General features: G+C 42.3%; 1 protein-coding gene across 2 annotated transcripts in view; it reads right to left on the bottom strand.

Moving 5' to 3' along the window:
- The window catches only part of ASTN2 (astrotactin 2), a 1,902,914-nt gene that overhangs the window by 1,405,344 nt on the left and 471,577 nt on the right, over positions 1–25,993 (bottom strand). The window lies entirely within an intron of this gene.

Raw genomic sequence — 25,993 nt, 5'->3', positions numbered from 1 at the left:
GCTTGGATGATATGGTATTAAATGTTTAAATATGAATGCAGGAGTCTTGTAGAGAAGAGACTTAAAAACAAGTAAACAGAGTTTATATGTTATCCGATGGATAACTGGGAGCCAGTGTGCATCTATCAAAAGGGGCGTAACATGGTCATATTTTCTAGACTTAGTGATGAGTTTAATGGATACATTCTGGATAATTTGAAGACGTTTAATTTCGTTTAGTGATATCCCCTTAAAAAGAGCATTACAGTAATCCAATTTAGAAATCACTAAAGAGTGAATGAGAATATTTATTGATTTAGGGCATAGAAATTTTGCAATAGATCGTATCCTACGTAATCTGTAGAATGTAGATTTAACTATAGTACTAATATGATCATGAAAGTTCAATTTTGTATCAAAAGTTACCCCTAAGATTTTTATATTATTAACTATTTGTAAGGGTATGTTTTTTATTGTAATGGGAGCAATAAGAGTAGAATTGTCTTTCCATGGGAAGAGCATCACGTTGTTTTTTTTTAATATTAAGAGCAAGTTTATTTCTCCCTAGATTCTCAGCTCTTCATCCCATCAGTCTGGTTTCTAGTGTAGTATATGTACAGACAGTCCTATGTCATCTTCTTAGTATAATTCATGGACAGTATCAGTCAACCTTTCTGCAGTATTTGACTTAATAAATCACTCACTTCTTCATAGATACTGGCATTATAGACAAAGTGGTCGATTGGTTTCAAGCCTTCCTTCTATTCACAAAAGATCTCAACCTTACAAAAGAAAGGAGAAGATTCCCATGCTGATCAAAGAGTAACAAACATACTTTTTAGTGTGGCCAGTCATCTCCATATCCTCTTACATGCAGAGTTCCACAAGGTTCCATGCTGCCACTATTGGATGTTGGTTTTTATATATATACTAGTCTTTAAGCCCGTTACATTAACGGGTGCTAGAATAGATGTGTGTGTCTTTATTTCTTTCTTTCTTTTTCTCTCTCTCTTCTTGGCCGCTTTCTGTCTCTCTCTTTCCTCGGCTGTCAACCATCACCCCTTGCCTGTTCCACCTGTCCAGCAGTAGGCCTTCTCCCTTCCTTTTACCTCCCCCTGTCCAGCAGCACTCCTTACCTGCTCCACCTGTCCCTCTTCCCTGCTCCCCCTGTCCAGCAGCACTTCTTACCTGCTCCCCTGTTCCTCTTCCCTGCTCCCCTGTTCCTCTTCCCTGTTCTGCCTGTCCAGCAGCACTCCTTCTTTTCTCCCCCTGACCCTCTTCCCTGCTCCCCCTGCCCAGCAGCACTCCTTACTTGTGTCTCTCTTTCTCCTTAGTGTTTTGTTATTTTTTTCAATCTGTCTCTTTAGCCCCCTGTCCTTCTGTGAGTGTCTGTGTGTCTCTGTCCTTGTGCACTGTTGTTTGTTTGTTTGTTTTTTTAATCTCTGTTTAGCTCCTGATCCCCTCTGTTTCCATGGCAACCCTGTTCGCGGATGTGAGGGCCGTTTTGTGGTGCCGGGTCTGGCGGCATCGTGTAGGTCGGAAGTGGAAGACGGGCCTCAACGTTTTGTAGGGCTGGGTCTGGCGTCGCCGTGTAGGGCGGAAGCGGGAGGCGGGGCCTCGGCCCGCCGTACCAATCAGCAAGCAAGGCTTTCATCTGTGTACGTGCTGAGCTCACTGCTCAGCATGGCTATTTCCCGCCGCGACGCCGGACTTGTAAGCTGCATGCCTGCATCGCCAGAATTTAGGTAGGCTGTTTTCATCCCCGTGGGAGTCTCATGCGCTATGGCTCTAAGTCAGGGGTGCCCAACACATCGATCGTGATCAACCGGTAGTTCAGGAAGGCAACTTGAGTCAATCGCAGAGCCCATCCCGGGCTCCGTGATAGACTCGTGTTGCCGTCCCGATCTACCGGGCCTATCAGCCTTCCTCTCCCCGACATCAAAGACGCCGACGCGGGCATTATTTCGGGTGGCGGGTGGCAGCAGCAGCAGCCTGAAAAAGAAATCATCCTGGCCGGGGTCGGTGTCATGCTCCGGAGCTTCTACAGCCTTCCTATCTCCCTCTCCCTTCTACCTGCTTCCGGCCACACCCCCTGCTCCGTGGCTCTCTTCGGCAACTCAGCAGCAGCGATCGACACAAGCTTCTGACATCGGGGCCTACCCTCTGCGAGTCCCGCTTGTTTCTTTCAACTTCCTTTTTCCACAAAGGTGGGACTCGTAGAGGGAAGGCCTCGATGTCGGCAGCTTGTCTTGATCACCGCTGCTGACGAGTTGCTGAAGAGAGCCGCGGAGCAGGGGGGTGTTGCCAGGTGCAGGTAGAAGGGAGAGGGCCAGATGCAGGACTCGTGGGTGAGGGAGGAGAAGAGAGAGAGAAAGAGAGATGGGAGGGAAACAAAAGGAAATATTTCATACTGGGCTGGGCCGGAGTGGAGGGAGGGTGGAAATATTCTGGCTACCGGGTGCAGTAACAAAGGAAAAGGGGGGAAAGCTGAAAATGGAGATAGTGACACAAAGAAGAGAAAGGGTAAGCAGGACCTACTGAATAAGGATAGAGATACAGAGGGGACATGAAGAGGAGGTGAAACAGAGACATAGAAGTAATGCTGAAAAAGTGGGGGGGGGAGGAGATAAAGACATTGAAAGGGCAAATGGTGAATATGGGGTAAAGACAAGGACAGAGACAAATGAAGATTCTGAAAAAGTGGTGAGATTGGGATATAGGTGAGATGGACACAAAGAAGGGTGATGCTGGAAAATAGGTGGAATGGTAATTCTGACAAACACAGAAGGGAAATGCTGGATCAAGGAGGGATGGGGCTCAGGCTGGATGGAATGAGGAGAAATGCCTTGTTGGCCCGGAACTTCCTCTCCTACATCAGAATTGACGTCAGGGAGCGGAATGCTGGTCAGCGCAATGCTTCTGCAGGGAAAGCTTGGGACAGCGGTGGCTTGGGGACTATTCCCCGATGGCGGTGGCAGCAAACCGAGTGGATTGGGAGAGGGCACGGAGAAAGAAAGAAAGGGGGCAGACAGGGAGACAGAAAGAAGGGGGAACAGGGAGACAGAAAGAAAAAGTTGGGGGAGAGAATGAGGTCTGGAGGAGAGGAAACATACAGGAGGCTGAAAGAAAGGAAGAAAGATTGGATGCACAGTCAGAAGAAGAAAGTGCAACCAGAGACTCATGAAATCACCAAACAGCAAAGGTAGGAAAAATGATTTTATTTTCAATTTAGTGATCAAAATGTGTCTGTTTTGAGAATTTATATCTGCTGTCTATATTTTGCACTATGGCTCCCTTTTACTAAACCGCAATATCGTTTTTTAGCGCAAGGAGCCTATGAGCATCGAGAGCAGCGCGAGGCATTCAGCGTAACTCCCTGTGCTAAAACCTACTATTGTGGTTTAGTAAAAAGGGAGGGGGTGTATTTGTCTATTTTTGTATTTTGTTACCGAGGTGACATTGCATAGAGTCATCTGCCGTGACCTCTTTGAAAAAACCCGGAATATGAATAATTAACATTTTCTCTGCCTTTCATTGTGCTTTGTGTTTTTTTAAAATTTTATTGTTGGTAGATCATTTTGACTTAGTCATTATAAAAGTAGCTCGCAAGCCCATAAAGTGTAGGCACCCCTGCTCTAAGTCTTCTTACTCTGGGGCACAAGACCTCCCTCATACAAAGGCCGGGAATGCAGAGTTGGTTCCATTCTTGGTAGGGGATGCCTTGGTAGGCTCACTGCTCAGCCACTGGGAACCCAGATTCGGTCCTGTTCTGGGTGGAGGACACGGGTGGGGTGGGGTGGGGTGGGGAGGGGGGCTAGTTTGCGCCATCGTGCAGGCTCACCACTCTGCCTCTGCTGGCAAAAGCACAGTCTGTCCCAATCTAGGGGGAGAAAACCTAGCAGGGACCAAGCTGCACCACAATACTGGCTTCTAGAAAGCACAATGGACTGTGGGGGGGGGGTGTCTAGCAGTGTGTGGCACCATTTGGACCCATGTAGACTTGCACGGCCATTCAGATGCTGACCTGAGGTCCCTTTCCATCCAGCATCTGCCCCTCCTCCTCTTTCCATCCAGCATCTGCCCCTCTGTCTGCTGCTTCTGCCCAGCATCTGATCTGTCTCCTCTCTTCCTCCTTTCTGCCCCCTCTGTCATCCCATCCATCATCTACCCTTTCTCCCCCTTCCATCCAGTATCTGCCCATCTTTCTCCCCTTTCAGCCCAGCATCTGCTTCATTTCTCTTTCTCCCCCTTCTATTCAGTGTCTGCTCCATCTTTCTCTTTCCTCCCTTCCATCCGTATCCTCCCCTTCTCCTCCTTTCCATTCAATGTCTTCCTCACCTCTCCTTTTCCTCGCGGGGACGGGTAGGGACGGAGGGATTCCTCACAGGGATGGGTGGGGACGGAGGGATTCCTCATGGGGACGGGTGGGATTTTGGCGGGGACGGGTGGAGTTTCTGTCCCCGCGCAACTCTCTAATTCAGAGTGGGTTCCCTGAATGGAAAAATTTAAAAACTTATTTCAGCTTGCAGATCCTTTGCTACCAAACAGATTTAGTAGGACATCAGGCTGCCCAGTGGTACAAACTGATTTCTGGATTTTTAAATAAAAAGTCCAAAAATAGTCTTAGAGACATTTGGAGTATTGAGATAAAACAGTATATTTCTGTATCTCGTTGGCCACAAATTTGGACTTGGAGGTTGAAATGTACAATGTCAGCATCTATGAGACAAACATAGTTATTTTTATTGCATAGGATTTTCTGGACCCCAGTTCGGTTAAATAAATTAGATAATTCTAAATCTAATAGATGTTGGCATTGTCATATTGATATAGGGACTTTGGATCATCTGATATATTTTTGTCCATTGATACTAAGTTTTTGGAAGTCAATTTGGGGACAAATTAATCTTATTCTTGAAGCATCTATCCCATGACATATGAGGCAATAATATGTGGAACGATTCTCCATGTTAAACCCATTTTAGATAAAAATAAAAGTCGCCTTTTCAAGCTTTTGACAGGAATAGGGGTTCAAATGATTACATATAATAGGAAAAATCATGATAGTATTAACTTCAGTTTTTGGTGGGCAACTATGTGTACAACGTATAAATATGAAAAGATGATGGCAGAACATTTAGGTACTAGCAAGTCCTTTAATGGGGTATGGGGTCTATTGACTAATTTTATTACATTATGATTCTCCTTTTGTTTTTGTTTTTTTTCTTGTTAGATTCCTTTACACATCCTGGGAGGGTGGGAGGGTGGGGGTGGAATATTTATTTGGAAGAGTAAAATTAATTTTTTTTATTATATTGATAAGGATAAAAAGGGGATAAAAAATTGTTTAATGTAATAATTGTGATGATAACAATATATTTTCATGCAGTTTTTTTTTGATTCGTCAATTGTATACATTATAAAAGTTTGAAATCTCAATAAAGATTTATAAAAAAAAAAAGTCTTTCCATCTAATTTGATGACCCCTAATCTTGTACATTTTGAAAGAGCAAAAAAATGAATTCACGTTTATCCATTTTATACCACACATGATTTTGTAGACCTCAATCATATCTCAGCTATGAGGGGGATATTCTGAGGAAATTATGTTCAATCCACTCTCTTTTTGATACCCCTTCCTTACTTATTTTTTCCATTTGTTTCTTTATTTCAGACTTGATTATTCTCATTTGATTTATGCAGACCTCCCACACTAAAGTCTAAAGAGACTATAAATCTTCCAGAATACAGTTGCTTAAATGCTTTAATCAGGCTAAGATTTGATCATATCTCTCCTCTACTGATGCATTTGTACTGGGGCTCCTAGCTGAAGTCAGGATTTAATTCAAAATTCTTGTTCTTGCACAAAAAGCCCTCTGTGGTGGATAGCCATCTTACTTATCAGTGCTTGTAATTTTTTATGCCCCTGCTCCGCTTCTGCATTCTATTAAAAATCATCAACTGATACTCCCTAGTCTGCATATGATATCTATTTTGAATCCACAAGGAAGAGTGCTGCCTTTTCCTGGCTCCCTTTTTGTGGAATTAAAAAAAAAAGAAAAGAAAAGCTTTCTGAAGTCTAGTATCCAAACAAGGAGTGAAATTCAATTTAAGTGGTGTGTTTAGTGGTTGCTCTCAATAATACGTAGGCAGTGATATATTAGGCCAGGGTTTTCTTTGCTAAAATACTGATGCCTAACTCAATTCATGCCCAGACTCCACCTACTAACCATACCTGCTTTTCATGTAGGTGCTGTAGGACCTCGGAGATACCTACATCCAAGTTCTAGGCACATATTGGCAAATTAATTATTTTAAATTGCTTTTTTAATGCAATTTCAATGATCAGTGCTAATTAACCAATTAAAAAAAATTAAAGTTAGGCCTCAATCTAGTCACCTACCGGTAGGCACCATTTGTAGATTCAGGGTGTAAGTGTACAATGCCAATTGGTCAGAAGGGATATTCAGTGGCACAACCCAGTAAAATGTTGCTGACTATCCCCTCCTGACCTGCTGATTGGGGTTTAAATGTCAGGAGTCTCTCCTGCATACTTAAACCCCTTTGAATATCTAACCCTTTATTTTCGATTTAGTGATTGGAATATGTAAGCTTTTGGAATGTGAACATTTTTGTCTTTGAATTTTGCTCATTAGAGAAGGAAATGCATAGTTCTGTTCCTTTTTCTGGTGTTGCTCTCTATTCATAGAATCTGTCTTCTCAGTATTTCAATTTCAGTTTTGTCTGTACATTTCTAATTTGCATTCAGATATTCTGCTGTTCATGACAATCCTCCTAAGTCACTGAGGTCAGCGTGTATATATGTGTGACTGAAGTAAACCATTCTGCAGGCATATAGTTTCAATGGAGGGATCAGGACAGAGGGTAATTGAAAGTGAGAAAGAGAAAAGAATACCGAGAAGGGGTGAAGGAAAGTGAAGGATGCTGCTGAGTAGGGGTATGCTGGGAGGGGGAGGGGGAGAAAGAGAGGAGTATATTGGTGCTGGGATATTAAGCCAGGGGCATGCTGGAAAGAAGGGAAATAGGGGAAAGGGATGGACAGGGAATACTGAACAAGAGTTGTTATTGCTAAAGGAGAGAAAGTGGTACAGGAGCTATCAGAACAACTTGCTTTTTTTCATAGGGTTGGAAGACAAGAGTCAAACTTTAGTTCCCGGGCTTCAGAGGCTTCCTTACCCTTAGGATTCAGAAAATAGACTTTATACAATTCATATTTAGTCCATGAAAGCTTGTTGGTGCAAAAAGGCACCACAATGGGCAATAATATAACATACTATCAGGCTCATAATTAAAAAAAACCTAGACGTCCAAAAAGCATCCCAAATCGGCAGTTGGACGTCCTATCCGCCAGGACGTCCAAACTGCCTTTCTGGATGTCTAGTGAAGTGTCTTAGCATCTGTGTGTCCAGAGCATGAGATGGACATGGTGGAGGTGTATTATAGGTGGGCTTTGAGTGTGCCTAAGGATGGGTTAGACTTAGATAATCAAATGTTTCGCAAGTCATCCTGGATGGAACTTACATGTTTGGCATTAGACCTGTTTTAGAAGCATCTAAGTGCCACAAAGGTGCCCAAACTGACCAGATGATCACTGCATGCGTGCAAGATACCTCCACATTCCCCTAGTGCTCACTGACCCCCTTCCACCACACAAAAATGAGAACAAAAAGATACATACCTGTCTCTAAAACAGCAGCATCTGGTATGGGGCAGCCTAGTAGAACTGTACACAGGTGTCTTAAGTAGCCTGGTGGGTGGCCTAGAGAACCATAAAAAGGAGGACCTAGGCCCATAAGCCTTTCTAACCACTACATTTATGGTAGAACATGTGAGCCCACCCCAACCCTACTATACTGCCATATAGGTGCTACCTGCCGCCATAAGTGCTATTGGGTTGGAACACAGGTAGGTATACTAGTCGAAAATGAGGTATAAAGTTAGATGCCCCAGTGGCCAAGATGTCTAAACAGACAATTTTCAAAAAAATAATTATATTCGGATGTCCAGCAGTTTGCCATTCGAATATGGCCATTTCTGTTCCTCCAACTTTGGACGTCCAGCTGGAAACCTCCAAGTTGGACTTAGGTGTTTTTTTAAAAAATGCCTCTCCATACTTTATATTGTAATTGGAATATTTTTTTAATGCTGTAATTGTCCATTGCTTATGTTTGACTTACTCTTGCTGTACACTGTGGTAAATAAACCCTAATAAATAAATAAATAATATTGAATTTCAATGTAAAGAGCAGGATGGCTAGAAGGAATATCAAGTCTGGAGGGTTGCAGATATTATCATGAGGGAAAAATTCCAGATGGAGATGTCCATAAATATCTATAAGCCAGGTAGACTTAGGAAAGTTCTTAAAATTAGATTTCAGAATCCATATTTACCTTTTGAGATCTGCAATGTACTTATGATTTGGCTTAGCCACTGTTGGAGACAAAAAGCTGGGCTTGATGGACCTTTATCTGACTCAGCATGACATTTCTGATATTCTTTTCATTTAAGGCCTTGGTCTTCATGCCCAGTTGTTGAGGACAACCATTGTTTCCAGTTTTCAGGATATCTCTAATTAAAAGCTAATTGAACCTGCTTTTTCAATTATGGTCAAAACCAAAACTACAGCCAAAATGAATCACCTGGTTTTGGCCCATAAGAACATAAGCACATAAGAGCTGCCATACTATTTTACCACCAATGTGGCATTTTAGCACAGATCCAGTTTTAAGCATGAGACCTAGTTACTAATAACCAGGGTTAACAGTAAAATAATACATTTTAATGGTTGTTCACATTGGTATCTTTCCACCTTAAGGTTGCGTTTAGCATCTTCCAGCAACTGTAACTAGATTCAAGAGATCCAATATTCAAAGTGATTTAATCCAAGGAAGAGAAGCACCTGCCCACTTAATATTCAGCAGCATTTAACCAGCAGTATCGCTGAATATTGGCACTAATTGTCCATATTGAATCCAGGCAGAAGAATAGTGGTCTGGTATAGGTGTCAAAGAGGAGCTGGGAGTTATGCAACTACCAGCGATATTCAGTGCCCTTGCCCCATAACTAATGTAGTGTTTCAGAGGGTGTTCCAGCATCCCAGAATCCCCTTTTCACTTGATAAATACAAGGGAGTTTCAGAAGAGGGGAAAGGGCTAGAACTTTGCAGCTATGTTCCCTCTAATCTGTGCAAGTGAGCAATTGCTCAACCTGGCCAATCCTTAGAGAGAGAATTGCTCAACAGGTAAAGAAATCTTGGAGTGGCACTCCTTTATTGGAAGAGACTTGGTGCATCTGCCCGAAGATGCACCCTAAGGGACAGATGCACAAAGCCCACCATGCTTGCAACACTTCATTTAGACTGATTTTAGTCAGTATTAATAAAATGTTATTCTGCGGCTTTACCATGCATGGAAGCAGGGACAAAATGTCCCAGGCAAATGAGCTCATTAATATTAAAATGATTTCATTAGCATATTTTGTGCAATGCCCAGATAACAGACTGCACAAAACACCTGGCAAACTACTGACTGCTCTGGAAACAGGTTAATGCACAGACTCAGACAAAGCTGGTAATCCTGGACAGAAAAGAGGAGGCCCTAGGAGGCTGAGAAAAGTGGATATTCAAGAGGCATAAAAAAATTGAGAGGTTTCAAGAAAACTCCTGGATAAAGCCCATAAAGGGGCCTATAACTCCAGGAGGGGTTGGTGTACCACTTGTGTAGGTGGAAGGCTAAGGAACTTCAAGATCCCATCCAATGCCAAGATTAGGAATGTTAAAAGATGTGTCCTTAGCTGAGGTAGAGCAGTGATAATCCAAGTTAGCCAGACAATTGACAGATAAGCATCTTGTGAAGAACTTGAGAAATCTTCTCCGAATAGGTCCAGAAGACCTACAAAGAGAAGTATTTGAAAGGCCAGGGACTCAAAAATCTGAATAAAGTATCCCAAGAAGTGATAGAAAATAGCAATTCCACAGGAATACTTCATATAGAAAAATGGTGGGAAAAAAATTCTAAGCAGGAGATAGGATGCAAAATTGCATGTTCAGAGGGGGCAGAAAACCCTTAGGAACAGGCTGGCCAAAGAAAGGTTGGCAGACATAATAGGTGTAATGTTGATCAAAGCAGAAAAAGGTGCCAGATGCTCCTGAGAATCAGGGGAGAGGTATTCTTATGGATAAAGCAGAAATCCCTAAGAATATGCCTGGGAGATCACAGAGAGAGAGAGTTAAGAGACACTGGTACAAAGTACAGAAAAGGAATAGACCTCCAATTGGGGTCATAAGCGTTGCCAGGACTGGGACAGATCGACGGTTCACTAAACACAGTATCCTGCTTCCAACAGTGGCCAACCAGGTCACACGTACCTGGCAAAATCCCAAAAGAGTAAAATAGATTTTATTCTGCTTATCCTAGGAATAAGCAGTGGATTTCCCAAAATCAATCCTAATAATGGAATAGATGGGCAGACTAGATAGGCCATGGTCTTTATCATGGTCTTTAATATGCTTTTACAAAGTAGACTCTCGGTTAACTGGCACCCATGGGGATTGATAGATGCTGGATAAATGTAGTTTCTGGTTGCTTATGAATTACTATTAAAAATAGGCCTAACTAATGCTATACTCCATACTATGTAAACAAAAACAAACCGACTCTATAATGGTAACTCAACCCTCGAGGAGGACCCGTTGTGCTAAAATACAGCTCAGAGGTATAAAACTCTAAAGAGGAGGAGATAACCCCCTCTTAGGAAAAAGAGTTTATTTTCCAATCATTGCTTCATAACAAACGAGTCCAACTCGAAGGTTTGAATAATTGTAAAGTATATATATGTCTCACTAATAGTGCAATATGCATTCAAAAACGTTTTTCAAAAAATGATAATCAGAATTTCTGCATTCAGGTAAGCACTAGAAACTTTGCATACATATAGTAAATTCTCAAAAAAGATACTTGTCAGGGTCCCGACGTGGCCCCGTTTCGGTGTCTACTTCAGGAGACCCCGTCTGGCTGATTAGCTTGCTTACAAATTAACAACCATGTAACATTTAAATGGATGATCTGAAATGCAAAAAACAGAATCAAAAGATGCAATAGAGATGGGCTGACTCCTTCTAATAGCCACAAAACCATGCATAACTAAATAAGGCTTACGACTAGCCAGCAGGACAGGAGCACAAAAATGTACGTACCGTTCAGCAGATGAAAAAATTCTTTGTGCTACACAGTGTACCCACCCCCACTGCGATATTTAAACCTAAAAAAGGCGGGAAAACAAACGTGGGAAACGTGATGACATCACTATTACACTGAAAACAGAGTACAATGCAAAAAACTTCAGAAAATGTTCACGGGAATCAGATATGATCAGAGGAAAGCCACCCACTCGATTTCATTATTGAGGCCATAAGGGTGAAGAGTATTAAGATCATAGATCCATTTCTGTTCCTTTCTCCACAGCATCCGAGCTGTATCGCCTCCCCTGGTGTTACTGTAGCAATCCAGAACTGTAAATCGCAAATCTGTAATGGCGTGGTTGTTATTCTGCCAATGCTGCACCAGGGGTGCTTCTTGCACTGCGGTGCGTATACGGCTCATATGTTCCCCAATACGATACTTTAAACTGCGGGTGGTATTCCCCACATATACAAGTTGACACGGACATGATATGGCATAGATAACATGGTGAGTGTTGCAGTCAGTCGCACGCTGAGTGTACTTGCACCGAGGAGGTAGAGACATTCCAAAACTCAGAGGTATACAAAAACTGACTTTCAAACTGAGACACATACAGGCAGGCTATGGATGGGGCCATTTTAGACCCCATAGCCGTGCCTTTAATCTGTTTGTAAAAGTCCAAATCAAATTGAAAATAGTTCATGCTGAGAGCAATACGAGCTAAATCCAGCAAAAATTGTACCCTACTGGCTGGTAATTCCTGGGATTGAAGTTCAACCTTAATAACCTCAATAGCTTCTTTTTGAGGAATATTGGTGTATAAGGCTGAAATGTCAAAGGTCAGTAATATAGCATGTGGAGGTATATTCTGTAAAGAGGACAAAAAATGTATCATGCTGGTAGAGTCCAAAACATAAGAAGGAGCCAACGGGACCCGATCCTTGAGATATAGATCCAAAAAAGCTGATAATGGTTCTAAAAGTGATCCAATTCCTGAAACTATAGGTCTGCCTGGAGGGCAGGTCAAAGTCTTATGAATCTTTGGAACAAAATAAATAACAGGGATGCGGGGATGTTTACAATTCAAATATCTGAACTCTTTATCAGTGATAACTGTGGTTTCTAATGCTTGTAACAATACTGTGGAAATCACATCTTGTATTGATTGTGTGGGATCAGTTGGTAATAGTGTGTAATATGTGGGGTCCCGTAATTGTCGCTGTGCCTCTTTAACATATGAACTAGAATCTTGAATAACTATCCCTCCTCCTTTGTCTGCAGGATGAATAACTATTTGAGTATCAGATGACAAAGTGGATATTGCTTCTTGTTGCTGTTTAGATAAATTAAACTTTGTGTAAGGAGGATTAATTTCCAAATCATGAATATCTCTTAAAATTAAATCTTCAAAAGTTTGAATATGTGAGTCAACTAAAGGAGGACACCAAGAGGATTTAACATGAAGAGCTGGACAATTTTCTTGAGATGGCTCTATAGAAATATCTTCTGTGAAGAAGAACTTTCTAAGTTTGCAAGATCTTATGAACTTAAACATAGCCACTCTAGTATCAAAAGCCGTGTACCGACTAGTAGGGACGAAAGACAAGCCTTTATTCAAAACTGACATTTCTATAGGAGATAATGCTCGGAGTGAAAGATTGAAAATATTAGACGTTAGGGTTGCGCACGAGGTTGCTTGGATCTTGTTGGTCTTTTGTTGGATGGTTTGGGGCCCCCCTGAAAATGGACATTATGAGATGGGCCCTGGCCAGTACCCTGGCGTGATTTATTGTCGTCTTCTGATGAATCTGAAGATGTGTGTGCGTATGTGGGACGTTTTAAACGCTTACTGGTACGGGTTTTGTCCATCCACGCGTACACAAACCCTTTGGTGTAATCAAGTTCGTCCCTACATAATTTTTTAATCTTAGTCTTTCTTAAATCTTCTTTGAATGAATCTATTTTTGAATTTAGCTCTTGTAATGATTTAGTGTAATCATCTGAATTAGTGCTGGTATGTAAGGATTCTTTGGCTTGTTGAAGTTCATCTTGATAAGAGCCTAGTTCAATTTTAGTGGTCTCAATAACTAAGAGCATTAAGTCTAAAGAACACTTGTTTAGTATAGCGTTCCATTTATCAAGAAAAGTTGTATTGTAAATATTGTCAGTTCAGTGTGACTACTTCACAAATGTCTCTACCTCCTCGGTGCAAGTACACTCAGCGTGCGACTGACTGCAACACTCACCATGTTATCTATGCCATATCATGTCCGTGTCAACTTGTATATGTGGGGAATACCACCCGCAGTTTAAAGTATCGTATTGGGGAACATATGAGCCGTATACGCACCGCAGTGCAAGAAGCACCCCTGGTGCAGCATTGGCAGAATAACAACCACGCCATTACAGATTTGCGATTTACAGTTCTGGATTGCTACAGTAACACCAGGGGAGGCGATACAGCTCGGATGCTGTGGAGAAAGGAACAGAAATGGATCTATGATCTTAATACTCTTCACCCTTATGGCCTCAATAATGAAATCGAGTGGGTGGCTTTCCTCTGATCATGTCTGATTCCCGTGAACATTTTCTGAAGTTTTTTGCATTGTACTCTGTTTTCAGTGTAATAGTGATGTCATCACGTTTCCCACGTTTGTTTTCCCGCCTTTTTTAGGTTTAAATATCGCAGTGGGGGTGGGTACACTGTGTAGCACAAAGAATTTTTTCATCTGCTGAACGGTACGTACATTTTTGTGCTCCTGTCCTGCTGGCTAGTCGTAAGCCTTATTTAGTTATGCATGGTTTTGTGGCTATTAGAAGGAGTCAGCCCATCTCTATTGCATCTTTTGATTCTGTTTTTTGCATTTCAGATCATCCATTTAAATGTTACATGGTTGTTAATTTGTAAGCAAGCTAATCAGCCAGACGGGGTCTCCTGAAGTAGACACCAAAACGGGGCCACGTCGGGACCCTGACAAGTATCTTTTTTGAGAATTTACTATATGTATGCAAAGTTTCTAGTGCTTACCTGAATGCAGAAATTCTGATTATCATTTTTTGAAAAACGTTTTTGAATGCATATTGCACTATTAGTGAGACATATATATACTTTACAATTATTCAAACCTTCGAGTTGGACTCGTTTGTTATGAAGCAATGATTGGAAAATAAACTCTTTTTCCTAAGAGGGGGTTATCTCCTCCTCTTTAGAGTTTTATACCTCTGAGTTTTATACCTCCTCGAGGGTTGAGTTACCATTATAGAGTCGGTTTGTTTTTGTTTACACAGTATCTTTTCTGACTCTCCTTTGTTACATTGTCCCTGTTGATAGTGGAAACATACTCCATACTATGCCATACCATAAACTGTTCCAGACAAACTATCGTTCATGTGGTAGGCAAAGTGCGGGCATAATGTGGCATACCAAGTTTAGACTTAAATTTCCAACAGAAATTGATTTTTTTTTTTCATTTTTATTTAAAGTATTACAATATTTCTTTGATTTTCTTTTTTTTTTTGGTAGTTGCTTGAGTTCCGGTTAACAGTGTCTACTGTACATTAAAAATCATTTGTCCCCCTGTATGTTAAGATTACTAGTGGGTTGGCAGCTTTTTTTTAAGGCAGATATAAGAAGGAATAAGTGAAACATAACAATAAAAAAGTTAAGATTTAGAACTAAACCAAGGTCCAAATATATACTTTCTTTGTGAAATATCTGTTCTTCCTTGTGAATGTAGGTAAAGTAAATAAGGTCCAGGAGCATATACAAGAAAGTGATACACCTCTTATAGAAGAGATTCATGGTGAACTTTGTTTAATTTCAGTGATAACAGCTGCTTGTTCTTATAATAAGAAGCAGATTTTTGCCATATTAAACTAGTACCCAACACTTTTTTAACTGGCACTAAGCCATGGCTAAATTAAACATCTTCTCTCAAATTACTTTTACAGCCTTGCTCTCCCCTCTTCTCTCCTGGAATGAACAAGATTTCTAAGAGACACTCCATCCTACAAACACGGTGTCATCGCTGGCTCATCACAATGCAGTGTGCATGCTTCCAAAGCTAGGTGCAAACATAATTTATTGTTTTAACATTCTTGGGATAACCTTAGGGCGCTCATTGCAAATGATGTTCAAGATAAAATCTATGAGACAGCAAGGCAATTGCTGCAGTCAATTGAACATAATAGTCTAAGGTACAAATGGCCTCGTTTTTTTCCCCCTTTTCGCTTTACGGAGAGCTCCTACTGACACAGCAAACCAATAAAAAGGCCAGGTCACCCATCTTCTCTTACTAGGCTGCCCACTTTAGTTTCATAATGAACTGAAGAAAATACGCAACTGGATAATACATTCGGCTTTCCGTTCATTAGGACAAACATCAGCCCTTCTGTGAGGCTTATATTCCAATTCCGAATATTCTTAAAGCTTTAAAAAGTATATATATATGGAAGATACATTGGGAGTATTTATATTCCAATTCTGACATTACTGTAGATGCAGATAACATATGCTACCACATGCTGCCTGAAATTCACGCAGGTGATGTACTATATAATATAGAGGTGCTAGATGCATATTTTGCTTTGTAATGCATTGTTAAGATAATGTGTGGTGCTTCCATTTAAACACTACCCAAAATGATGAGGCACCACTTAGCAACAGGCAGTATCAAAAAGAATGTCACCGTGTGGTTCGAAAAGCCAAAAGAGAGTATGAAGAGAGGCTAGCCAGGAAAGCACGAAATTTCAAACCATTCTTTAAAGGGAAGCAGCCGGCTAGGGAGGAGGTGGGACCGCTGGACGACGGAGACAGGAAGGGAGTGGTGAAGAAGGAGAAAGAGGTCGCTGAAAGACTTAACATGTTCTTTTCGTCTGTATTTACAAACAAAGACACAACCAACATACCGGAACCTGAGCAATTCTTCAATGAAAATCAAGCACAAAAGTTAACATCCATGGAAGTGAGCCTTGAAGATGTGCGCAGGCAGATAGAAAAACTAAAAACTGACAAATCCCTGGGTCCGGATGGAATCCATCCAAGGGTTCTGAAGGAACTAAAGGAGAAGATAGCGGAACTACTGCAGCAAATTTGCAACCTATCCCTGAAAACAGGCGTGATCCCGGAGGATTGGAAGATAGCCAACTTTATGCCCATCTTTAAAAGGGATCAAGAGGTGACCCGGGAAACTAAAGACCGGTGAATCTGACCTCGGTTTTGGGGGAAATGGCGGAAGCACTGATAAAAGAAAACATCGATGAACATCTTGAAAGAAATGAACGTCTGATAACCAGCCAACATGGTTTCTGCAGGGGGAGATCATGCCTGACTAACTTATTGCACTTCTTCGAGGTAATTAACAAACGGATGGACAGAGGAGACCCCATAGACATCATAGACGGAGTCGTCCAAGAGCTGTCCCAAGACATTGAGCAGGCACATGACACGTCCATTCTCGGGACCCCTAAACATTCAGCTTTGAAACCTACGGTTGGGGTTCAGGAAATGACTGGAGATGCTGATTCCTGGCAGCTGGTGACCTCCTCCACAGGTAAGTATAGGAGACCCATCCCCCCTTCTTCTTCTTCAATTTCGTCATCCTCTTCTTCTTCTTTTTTTCCGACAGGGCAGTTTTACATCTACCCCTCACCTCACCCTGAAGAACAGATTCCAAATACTACAGGATGGGACTGCCGACGAGGAACAGGATGAGGTCCAACCCGAGGCTCCAGTTCCAGAGTCTTCTGATCAACCTCCCCCGAAGAAGCGCAGAGTTGTGTTCATTGGGGACTCCATGCTGAGGGGCACCGAGGGACCAATCTGCAGACCAGATATACAGTCAAGGGAGGTATGCTGTCTGCCTGGAGCCAGGGTCCGAGATGTCACCGCCTGTCTAGATAGACTACTCACGCCCCAAGACCACTTCCCTTTGCTTCTCATCCACGTAGGAACGAACGACATGGCCAAGAACACCCTGGAGAATATACCCATAGACTTTGGAGCCTTGGGTGAGAAGCTGAGGCGGACGGGAGCACAGGTGTATTCTCATCGATCCTTCCAGTTAGAGGCAAGGGAAGAGCCAGAGATAAGCGTATTCAGAGGACCAACGAGTGGCTACACGGATGGTGCAGGGAGATGAACTTCGGATTTCTGAACCATGGAGATGCACTACAGGGACTTCAGGGACCAGACGGACTTCATCTAACTAGCAGGGGTAAGAAGGTCTTCGGACACAGACTAGCACGTCTGCTTCGAAGAGCTTTAAACTAGGTAAGTTGGGGGAGGGTACCAGTGCAGTAGGTAACTATCCTGAGGAGGAGAGTCACAGCTCCACTTCAGAGTCCGAGGTAAGTGCTCACTTTGCTATCAATTCCAAGTCCGTGGTAAGTACTCACATTGCAAATAATTCTGAGTCCGTGATAAATACACACATTGCAAACAATGCATTTGCGGCCACACTAACTCAGATGGGGAACTACCCGCAGGGTCCTAGCAATCACAAGGCATGGAGGGCTATGTATGTCAATGCACACAGTTTAGGCAATAAAATTCTGGAACTGGAGACCGAAATAATAAATGCTGATCTAGATGTAGTGGCGATTTCCGAAAGTTGGTTCACGGACTCTCATGGGTGGGATATGGCTATACCGGGTTACAACTTACTTCGTCAAGACAGGGAGGGCAAGCTAGGAGGAGGGGTAGCACTATACACTAGGGAGGACATTAAAACTACAAGAATTACGGAGGTCAAGTACACCGGGGAATCCCTCTGGGTAAACCTAGCCAGAGGCAAAGAAAAGTGTCTGTATCTTGGTGTAATATACAGACCACCAAGACAGCTGGAAAACAAAGACATAGAATTAATCAAAGATATAGAGAATATCACTTTAAGGGGGGACACTGTTCTGCTTGGGGACTTCAACATGCCCGATGCAGATTGGAACACGCTCACAGCGACAACCAGCGCCAGCAGAAGGCTATTATCCGCCATTAAAGGAGCACAACTCAAACAACAGGTATCAGAGCCAACTAGGGCACAGGCGATTCTGGACCTGGTACTCACCAATGGAGAAAGCGTATCGGAGGTCTCGGTGGGCGATAAGTTAGCCTCCAATGACCACAACATGGTATGGTTCAACCTCAAGAAAGATTTCACTAGATCGAGCACGACAACAAAAGTACTCAACTTTCGAGGCGCTGACTTCAAATGCATGGGAGATTTCGTCCATCACGCACTACAAATTCAAGATGTGGCCGATAATGTGGAGGACATGTGGTCAACCTTGAAATCTACCTTACATGCAGCAACGAACCGATACATAAAATCAACAAGCAAACGGCGAAGAAACATTAGACCCCAATGGTTCACCACAGAGATCTCAGATCTCGTTAAAGAAAAGAAGCTTGCATTCATTTCCTACAAACATTCAGAGACAAGGGAGGCTAAATTGGAATACAAGGCCAAGTCTACAGCAGTGAAAGTGGCAGTCAGAGAGGCCAAGCATCAAGCTGAAGTAAACCTGGCAAGGAACATTAAGAAGGGTGACAAATCTTTCTTCAGGTATATTAGCGACAGAAAAAGAAACACTGATGGGATAGTGCGCCTTAGGAAATCAGATGGGAGGTTTGTAGAATCAGATTCAAATAAAGCCGAACTACTAAATGAATACTTCTGCTCGGTCTTCACCTGTGAGGCACCGGGGTCTGGTCCACAGTTGCAGGTAAAGCAAAGTTCAGAAGACCCATTTCGGGATTTTGAGTTTACTTCCGGAGACATCTACGACGAATTATCAAGACTCAAGGTGAACAAAGCCATGGGCCCGGACAATCTACATCCCAGGGTGCTCAGTGAGCTCAGGGACGTCCTGGCAGAACCTTTATCTGTACTCTTCAATCTGTCCCTGAGAGCGGGAATAGTCCCCTTGGACTGGAAAACAGCTAACGTCATTCCTCTGCACAAAAAAGGTTGCAGGACAGAGGCTGCGAATTACAGACCGGTAAGTCTCACATCGGTAGTAAGTAAACTCATGGAGACACTCATCAAATGCAAGTTGGACTAGATGAGGATACTAGATGAGGAGGAACTACGAGATCCCCACCAACATGGATTCACCAAGGGTAGGACCTGTCAATCCAATCTCATCAGTTTCTTTGACTGGGTAACAAGGAAACTGGATTTGGGAGAGTCCCTAGACGTCGTGTACTTGGACTTCAGCAAAGCTTTTGATAGCGTCCCCCACCGCAGGCTATTGAGCAAAATGAAATCGATGGGATTAGGTGAAACACTTACAGCATGGGTTCATGATTGGCTGAGTGGTAGACTTCAGAGGGTAGTTGTTAATGGTACCATCTCTAAAACATCGGAGGTAGCCAGTGGGGTGCCGCAGGGCTCGGTCTTGGGCCCGATCCTGTTCAACATATTTGTAAGAGACATGACTCAAGGACTTCAAGGTAAAATAACATTATTTGCTGATGATGCCAAACTATGCAATATTGTGAGTAACGGCAATCTGTCCGACAGCATGACGCAAGACCTGCTTTTGTTGGAACAGTTGTCCTCGACCTGGCAGCTTAGCTTCAACGCTAACAAATGCAAGGTCATGCACCTTGGCAACAATAATCCGTGCAGAACGTACACATTGAATGGAGAAACCTTAGCAAGGTCTGCCGCAGAACGGGATTTGGGGGTGATCATCAACGATGACATGAAAACGGCCAAACAAGTGGAGAAGGCTTCATCTAAGGCTAGGCAAATGCTGGGTTGTATCCGGAGAAGTTTTGTTAGTCGGAAGCCCGACGTCCTAATGCCTTTGTACAGAACCATGGTGAGGCCTCATCTGGAGTACTGCGTACAATTCTGGAGGCCACATTACCGCAAAGATGTGCTGAGAATCGAGTCGGTACAGCGAATGGCCACCAAGATGGTCTCGGGGCTCAAAGATCTAACATACGAAGAAAGGCTGAACGAATTGCGGTTATACTCTCTTGAGGAACGTAGAGAGAGAGGGGACATGATTGAGACGTTTAAGTATGTCACTGGTCGCATCAAGGTAGAAGATAATGTTTTCCTTCTTAGGGGACCCTCAGCCACAAGAGGACACCCGCTGAAAATAAAGGGCAGGAAGTTTCATGGCGACACCAGGAAGTACTTCTTCACTGAAAGAGTGGTGGACAGCTGGAATAGGCTCCCAGTACAGGTGGTTGAGGCCAGCAGCGTGCAAGTTTTTAAGATCATTTGGGATGCTCATGTCAGATCTCTTCGAGGGAAAGGGTTATCAGAGAGCAATTAACTAGGGGGGTGGGTCAATGGAGTGGGCAGACTCGATGGGCCTTGGCCCTTTTCTGCCATCACTTTCTATGTTTCTATGTTTCATATTCCTAGATTTCCAGAAAGCCTTGGACAAGGTGCCTCATGAATGTCTGCTCTGGAAACTGAAGAACCATGGGGTGGACGGAGACGTACATAGATGGATCAGAAACTGGTTAGTGGGTAGGAAACAGAGGGTAGGGGTATAGGGCCACTACTCGGACTGGAGGAAGGTCATGAGTGGTGTTCCGCAGGGCTCGGTGCCCGGGCCGCTGCTATTTAATATATTCATAAATGATCTAGAAACAGGGACGAAGTGTGAGATAATAAAATTTGCGGACAACACCAAACTATTTAGTGGAGCTCAGACTAAAGAGGACTGCGAAGAATTGCAAAGGGACTTGAACAAACTAGGGGAATAGGCAACGAGATGGCAGATGAAGTTCAACGTTGAGTAGTATAAAGTATTGCATGTGGGAAGCAGAAACCCGAGGTACAGCTATACGATGGGAGGGATGTTATTGAATGAGAGTACCCATAAAAGGGACTTGGGGGTAATGGTGGACATGACAATGAAGCCGAAGGCACAGTGCGCAGTGGCCGCTAAGAGAGCGAATAGTATGCTAGGTATAATCAAGAAGGGTATTACAACCAGAACAAAAGAAGTTATCCTGCCGTTGTATCGGTGCGTCCACATCTGGAGTACTGCATCCATTACTGATCGCCGTACCTTAAGAAGGATATGGCATTACTCAAGAGGGTTCAGAGGAGAGCGACATGTCTGATAAAAGGGATGGAAAACCTTTCATACACTGAGAGATTGGAGAAACTGGGTCTCTTTTCCCTGGAGAAGAGGAGATTAGAGGAGATATGATAGAGATCATGAAGGGCATAGAGAGAGTAGAGAGGGACAGATTCTTCAAACTTTCAAAAAATAAAAGAACAAGAGGGCATTATGAAAAGTTGAAAGGGGACAGATTCAAAACAAATGCTAGGAAGTTCTTCTTTACCCAACGTTTGATGGACACCTGGAATGCACTTCCAGAGGATGTAATAGGGCAGAGTGGGGTTTAAGAAAGGATTGGACAATTTCCTACTAGAAAAGGGGATAGAAGGGTATAGATAGAGGATTACTGCACAGGTCCTGGACCTGTTGGGATGCCGTGTGAGCAGGCTGTTGGGCACGATGGACCTCAGGTCTGACCCAGCGGAGGCATTACTTATGTTTTTATGCTTATGTTCTTATGTTCCATAGAAACATAGAAGCATGATGGTAGATAAAGGCCAAATGGCCCATCTAGTCTGCCCATCCGCAGTAACTATTACCTCTTTCTCTCTCTGAGAGATCTCACGTGCCTATCCCAGGCCCTCTTGAATTCAGACACAGTCTCTGTCTCCACCATCTCTTCTGGGAGACTGTTCCATGCATCTACCACCCTTTCTGTAAAAAAAGTATTTCCTTAGATTACTCCGGAGCCTATCACCTTTTAACTTCATCCTATGCCCTCTCATTACACAGTTTCCTTTCAAATGAAAGAGACTCGACTCATGCACATTTATATTATGCAGGTACTGTATTTAAACATTTCTATCATATCTCCCCTTTCCCACCTTTTCTCCAAAGCATACAGATTGAGATCTTTAAGTCTGTCCCCTTATGATGAAGACCACACACCATTTTAATAGCCTTCCTCTGGACCGACTTCATCCTTTTGATATCCATAGTATTATAAACAGGGATGTAGCCAGCCCTCTGATTTTTTTGGGAAAAGATCCAGAAGTGTTCTGGGGAGCCAACATATTCCCTTTATACACCCCCTCCCTATTGTCATGTTAAAAATACCTTTGTTATTGGGGATCATGATGCTCCGTTACCCAAAGGTTCCCCTCTTCCTCTTGCTGCTGAAGGAAAGAGGAAGTCGGTAATGTGCCACCAGCTGCTTAGTAGAGAAAGAGAGATTGTTCACCCTCTCCAAGGTGAAGAGAACGAGAGGGCACTCACTAAAGTTAGAAGGGAAAAGATTCCGTACAAACGTAAGGAAGTTCTTCTTCACCCAGAAAGTGGTAGAAATCTGGAATGCTCTTCCGGAGGCTGTTATAGGGAAAAGCACCCTTCAGGGATTCAAGACAAGGCTGGATAATTTCCTACTAGAACAGAACATACACAAATAAGGCTAGACTCAAAGAGGGCACTGGTCTTTGACCTAAGGTCCGCTGCGTGAGCGGACTGCTGGGCACGATGAACCACTGGTCTGACCCAGCAGCGGCAAATCTTATGTTCTTGAACTCTATGAGCTTGCTCGTTTGCTGTGTGAACTAAGATGTATGAGGAGTCCTGGTGTTGGCAGCTGGAAGCATGCTACCGCATGCTGCAGCAGCAAGAGAAGGGGAGTCAATCAACAGTGAATTCCTTTGGCTGGCAGGGCTTTGGCATCCCTATTAGTCATTTAACTAGTGCTACAGGTTTGGATGGGGCCTGAAACCAAGGCCCAGGCCCCCAAAGACCCCATAGCTATGCTACTGCTTAAAACACATTCACCCAGTCAGAATTTTAAGAATATCTCTAATAGATTTGCAGAAAGTTAATGTACATATTTATTGCAGATATCCTATAATGCCTAATGATTGAATGTGTCCTGAGAACTGGATTGAGAACTAATAAGTCAGAAATAGGGTCCACAGTATCATGAAAGGAGGAGAATAGACATACTATGGACTTATTGGAAACCTATATTGTGATACAAGCTAAGGATATTTCTTTGTCACCTTGGGAGGGACTATCCCTCCTGCTGGACATGATTTGGGAGAGAATGACAGGACTAGTAGTAAGGAGGTTCAAGTTTGGGACTTGGATGGAAAAGGCTTTCCCAGGTAAGGAAGCAGTTTGATCCAACTCCACTGTGTGAGCTGACTGGACTTTAAGAAAGGGGCTGGGCCATCAGTGAGGGGTTTCAGTCTTTGGATGACTGGAATTGAAGTCAAGAATCCAGCTGAACCAGAAACCCATTGGTCTACCAGGAAAATATCAAAACAGGATAGTGAAAAATGTATATCAACAAAAATATAACAAGTACTGCACCAAGTTGATATAAAGAGTTTAACCTATCAGGAGGAAAAGATCTCAGATATTTACCACATAGGGAACATATATGTTTTCTCCCTATATTTCTGTGGCAAGTAGTTGTCTTTCATTGATCAAAAACCTCCTTTATCAAAAGATTTAAATTTTTAATTTTTATCGTGGCAGTTCTAATGTGCAATATTTCTTTCATTCAGGCATAAAGCACTTTATTTGAAGCACCTTTATTGAAGCACTTTCATCTATGCACTCAGCACTTTCCCTAGAAATTTCTACATTCATAAAAGAAGCAGGTAAGTAATATTTTTTGCACTTTATAGTCTATTTTAGTTATAAAGTTAGTTTCATTCTAATATTTGAAAAAAGATAAAAAATCAAAATTATATTAAAAATATTTATGATAAAAATTAAAAATTTAAATCTTTTGTTAAAGGAGGTTTTTGATCAATGAAAGACAACTACTTGCCACAGAAATATAGGGAGAAAACATATATGTTCCCTATGTGGTAAATATCTGAGATCTTTTCCTCCTGATAGGTTAAACTCTTTATATCAACTTGGTGCAGTACTACCAGGAAAATAGCCAGAAAATATTGATTCTTAATTGAGAAATCATGTGCCTCATAGTTTACAACTGATATAAGTGGAAACTAACAGTATACAAAAACTTCAGAGAGCTAAGAACCAGATTTTCACTAAGGGAGAGGGGTTTTTTTTGTTATTTTTATGGGCTTTTGAAGAGGTTCCCAAAAGGACTAGCATGAGTTTTCTGCCTGCAGATATGAAGACTTCTGTGAATTTTGTGAGACGACAGAGATTTAGAGCCTTGGCCTATGTCTGTCCCCTGCTTATTAAGTCCTAGGGACAGAAACCGAGTTTGCATTTGTCTCATCCTATAATGCTGAGTTACTAAACCTAGCTAGCAACTTTGGATTCCCCACCCCTTATATTAGGGGAGAGTAAGTTATCTGGGTAAATGGCTTTGAAAATTGTGTTAAGGATACATAAGCATTCTGCGTGATGACTGGTAGTAAAGGATAGTTGCCACCAGGCTAGGTTATCCAAGCTTCCTTTTTTAAGCTATACATACATATTGAATTAATTATTACTTTAGTTGCTGGCTGTGTCTAGATGCTTTTCTTTAACCATCTGGGGCAATTTTATGTTTGATAATACAACCCAAGCACACCTACAGAGTACTCTGTGAGATTAGCTTTCAGTTCTTTCTTGGGGAGGCCACAAATATCTGCTTACGGCCAGTAGAAATGAGGACTGTGTAACTGTGATTTCAGGGTTTTGCAAGTAGGTGTGTGTGCCTGCAGGGAGAGGGTATCTTTTCTATGTGTGGAACTGTAGGGAAAAGATGACAAAACTGAGTGTGTCAGTAAGAGATATTAATGAGGATAAGCATGTCTCTTGACGTGGGAGTACTTCTGGATTCCTTATTATTTCAGAATATATGCCACAAAGTGAACTTGTATTATAATAAGGATGTAGGGTAGCTGTGTGCCATCCCTCCTCCCAATTTAACATCAAAATTATTCCTCCGATGTTAGGAACATAAGAAAATAAGAGCTGACATATTGGGATAGACCAAAAGTCCATCAAGCCCAGTATCCTATTTCCAGCTGTGACCAACCCAGTTCACAAATACCTGGCAACGTCCCAAAGAGTAAAGCAGATTATATGCTGCTTATCCTCGGAATAAGCAGTGAATTTACCGAAGTCCATTTTAATAATGGCTTATGGACCTTTGTTTTAGGAAATTATCCAAACCCTTTTTAAACCCTGCTAAGCTACTTTCACCATAATATCCACCATCAGATTCCAGAGTTTAATTACATGTTGAGTGAAGAAATATTTTCTCTGGTTTGTTTTAAATCTACTACTTAGTAGCTTCATTGTGTGCTCCCTAGTCTTAATATTTTAGAAAGCGTAAACAAGTGATTCACATCTACACATTCCACTCCACTCCATATTTTAAGGACCTCTATCTTATCTCCCTGATCCATATTTTATCCAGGCTGAAGAATCCTAGCTGCTTTAGCCTTTTCTCACAGGGAAGTTGCCCCATCCCTTTCATCATTTTCATCGCCCTTCTCTGTGAATTTTCTAATTCCTCTATGGGATTCATTTTCAAACAAGGAAAATCTCCAAAAAGGGGCATATAGACATTTTTCTCACCAAACCCTTCCAATTTACAATTTTTGAAACCTATTATCTAGATGGATTCCTATGCTTCTCATCTGCAATTCATCTAAATCTCAAGGGGTCGTGTTAGCAGTGTGATGTGTGTGAGACTAGGGTGGGCTTATAACCTGGACATTTTTCTGCAATAATCAAACATTTAAAAATTCCTCCAGGGCACAATTTAGACGTTTGGGTCTAGACCTGTTTTAATAATGAATAAGTGCCAAAAAGGTGC

The sequence above is a fragment of the Geotrypetes seraphini genome, chromosome 10 (assembly GCF_902459505.1).
Source record: "Geotrypetes seraphini chromosome 10, aGeoSer1.1, whole genome shotgun sequence".
NCBI lineage: Eukaryota > Metazoa > Chordata > Amphibia > Gymnophiona > Dermophiidae > Geotrypetes > Geotrypetes seraphini.
This window is presented reverse-complemented; position numbering and strand designations above follow the sequence as displayed.